Consider the following 4,034-nt stretch of genomic DNA (forward strand, 5'->3'; position numbering starts at 1 on the left):
CTCAATTCTAAGGTACAAACAGAGGGTATTTAGTCCTCATTAAATCATCTCTTTCCCACATTGTTTCTTGAAAGGCTGGAGTGTTCTAAAGCACTTTTACCAAGGATATCTTTCGATTCCTCAACTCCTGCTCCTTGTTATCCACGATTTGCACTAGCCATTCTTCGTAAGATAGGTTAGGTTGAAGTGGAATACTATCGGGCTCCATTACTACTGGCTGTCTTTCCCTAAAGATCTTTTTTAAATATGATACATAAAAGAAATTATGCACTCCTTGCATTTTGGTTGATAGATCTAATTAGTATGCTACTGCACCAACACTTTCCACGACTTCATATGGTCCTATACATTGGGGACTCAATTTTCATTTCTTGCCAAACCGTATGACTCCCTTCATGGGTGAGATTTTAACATACACCCAATCTCCTAAGGTGAATTCCAGACTTTTGTTTATCAACATAACTCTTCTGACGACTTTGGACTGTTTTCATCCTTTCTCGGATTAGTGCTACTTGCTTTTGCAAGTCCTGTAAGTACTCTGGTCCTGACAACCTCCTAGTGGTTGAAACATGCAAACCCTAATATGCATGGATAATTAGATATTCATTTATTTTATGCACTTAGAGCTTCAAATATACATTAATAATGTATCACACATAGGCATGGCCAAAACATATCAACAATTAAAATGCACAAATATTCAATCTTTTCATGAACTTGAAATCTTCTAATGCATTCGGTTAAGCATCACTAATAAACATATACATGGAAGAATCATGCATGTAAATATAAATGTGAATAAGCAATCATTTCATGGACTTAAAAATTTCAATAGATTTTGTTAGGCATCAAATATCAAGAAGTATATTGAAGCATGTGAATCCTATTACCAGATGTAGCTTCACAACTCATTTTCATGGTGTAAATCAAATAGCAACAAACCAATCAAATAACATAGTAACAAATACTCAAAGAACCGAATATAAAACATGATAGAATATCATTCAATCAAACATAACCAAACAAGTTTACATATCATATACATCTAATATCCAAGAGTAAGTTAAAGGTCTACTTACAAAAGTCCAATATCCAACAATAAGCAAGCTAAAAAATATGGTTTAGGAATCATGAGAATCGATCTTTTAGAAACCCTAATCCATGTGTGTGAGTAAGTGTTGTGCTTTTGGTTTTTCTTCAAGAGAAGAAAATCTCCTACATTCAATACCCTTCTATAGGTCCAAAACTTTTATAGGATAAAAACCCAAATTTCAAATGAGTGTTTAGGTTGTGCCCTTTCTCCCTCTCAAAGATAATTATTCTAAAAAACCTTAAGCAAAAGAGGTTTGGATTTTCATTCTTTTGAGAAGAAAACCCTTAGTACCTGAGTGTGTGTGTGTGTGTGTGTTTGAGTGGAAATACTTCATCAAATCCAAGGACATTTCTCTTCTCTTGGTCATGTGTGTGCTTTGAGCATTTGTTCATGAAAAAAATATGGAAGTCTAAAACTCTCTCTCTTGGCTGTGTGTGAGATGCAATGAAAGAAAGTGTTTGGTTTTCCTTATCTCTTGTAGCTTTCCTTGTAGATGATGTTTCTAACTTGGCAAGCACTTAGAATGATGTTTGAGTGGATGGAGGGTGGTGTGGGTAATGTTTGGATGGAGAGAAAATGGTAGAAAGTAAAGTGGAAGTGGGAAGGCCGAATGTCTCAAAGGTTTTCTTCCAAGTGACCAAAAGACTCAAGGCTTTTAGCTCCTCCCTTTTTATAGGCATGTGGATAATTCTTGAAAAACTGATTTTGTACAAAAATGCCAAGTAGCGTTACCGTGTGCCTCTTCCCCTCTCCCATCATTGGATTGTATTGGGAACCAAAAGTAAGCTTTTGGACAAGTGGCATGGCTCCTAAAAAACGGAAACCCTACCTTCCCCTTTTGCCTTTTCTTTTATGTCTTGATTCAATGTATCAAGTAGCAAAAGTGTCATGCCTCTAACCAAGATCCTCCTCAACCTTGTGCATGTGTGCCAAGTGGCATGTGTGGAGTGTGTGGAGGTGTTGGAGGCCAAAACGTCCCTCTATTTTTCAAGGAGATCTTTCATCCTCCAAGGTCATGGAAATGGTGTGATTGGGCATGATGGGTGGCAAGGGACAAGTCCCTATGGTCGTCCATCTCACTTGAGCTTCCCACAAAAAAAATAAAAAAATAAAAAAATAAAATCCTTAAAGAAGCCCTTAGCTGTGTAAGCTTCCATTTTCTTGCAAGTTCTCCACCTTTCTAATGCCATTTTCTTCCTTTTTCATCTTGCATGCATGACAAGTAGCACGGCTTTCTTAGAAACCGAATCCCTCTAGGATTGTCGTGCCCTTCTTGTCCTCTAGTCTCCCCTAGGCGCCATTTCTTCATAAACTTAGTATTTCCCTTTTCTAATAGCTTCATCTGTAGTGACATGTGTCAAAATGTCCATTCTTACAAGTAAATCCTCTTGCATGCGTGACACATGGCAAAAAATGGGTGAAATTATAGGGTAGGCGTGTGAGGCTCCAAACCCTAAATTGATTCACCTCCATTCCTTCAATTCAGGTCTAGATTCATCAAGTCCTAGTGTGGATCTCAATAGATGGCATGTGGCATCAAAAGAAATGAGTTGGGAGTGCACCTTAATTCCCTAGGGTTTCAAAACCCAAATTTGCTTCGAGGCTAAAACTTAGATTGGTTTGTGGGCTTCCCTCATGACCTTAGATGCATAAATTTCTAATTAGATTGTTTCACCTTGCATGGCCTTAAACCATGCATCAAAATAAGCTAAAAGGCTTAGCTAAGTTCTAGTCGTCACAATTGCAAAAGAGGTACCCTTTAAGCACCCAGAAGCAAACACAAAAATATAGAACAAAACTAATACTCATAGGGAGGAAAAGGGTATATATGGATGTGGGATTGATTTCAGAGAGGTAATGTTGTGGTGTATGGTGACCTAGAGTGTAGGCATTGATTCATGTGGTCCACATATCAGTTTGTCAAGATGGGAGCTGAGGTGGTTAGGGAGATGATAGACAATGGAGCAGGGTTGGCATGGACGTGAAGGGAGGGGGGTAATGGGGCTCAAAGGGATGTTGTTTGGAGGTTTTTTAGATGGGAGAATGTGATGTGTGTGAATCCCACACACCAATTGAAAGCAATTGGGATAGGGGCTGGATTCATTTAAAAGATAACAATGACTTAAAAATTAAGAGATAATGCATATTTGATAATGAAGCTTAGAAATAAGCAAGGGATGTTAAAACATTTTAGCATGAAATATTAAATAATAACAGTTAGAAAATATACATCTCTCCATTGTAATTTGATAAAGAATCTAATTAGATTATGAGAGAATGATCACCTTAATAACTGTACCTTCGAGTATCTCTCACTAGATAGAGGCATAATTATGTTGTAGGTAAGAACTCTTAATCCCTTAGTGCTATAAATAGACTTCTAATTATAATTAAATCTAGAGATATTTGCGTCCCACTATAACCCATTAATTAAGAGATATATATGAAATAGTTTAAACTCATAGGGATATGAGTGTGTGGGATATTAAGTTTTAATAAAATTCTAACATTCTTCTATTTGGCCCATACGCCCATAAAAGAACATTTTCCTTTTATGGATTTATTAAAAGAAATTAATCATACTGTGCACGTTCATTTTTAGAAAATCTTCATAACTCATAATATATTACATGAGTTTTGTAACATCAATGCCAAATCAGCTACCATCGAGAGTCATGATGGTCATCTATTATATAATCAACAAAATTCATTCCATGTATTACAACACTTATAGCCAAATTTTTGAATTCTGTTTCGGTGACCATTTCGGTTGAGGCACTGGAATGAAATATTTTGGTATCGATTCATTTTGGTGTACCATTTCGGAATTGAAGTTATATGAATAAATTATATAAATTTTATATAAATAAATTATACATAAAAAAATTATATATTAATACAGAAAAAAAGTTTGGATAACATATAAATATCATAAAAATAA

Source organism: Carya illinoinensis, chromosome 14 (genome assembly GCF_018687715.1).
Source record: "Carya illinoinensis cultivar Pawnee chromosome 14, C.illinoinensisPawnee_v1, whole genome shotgun sequence".
NCBI classification, from domain to species: Eukaryota; Viridiplantae; Streptophyta; class Magnoliopsida; order Fagales; family Juglandaceae; genus Carya; species Carya illinoinensis.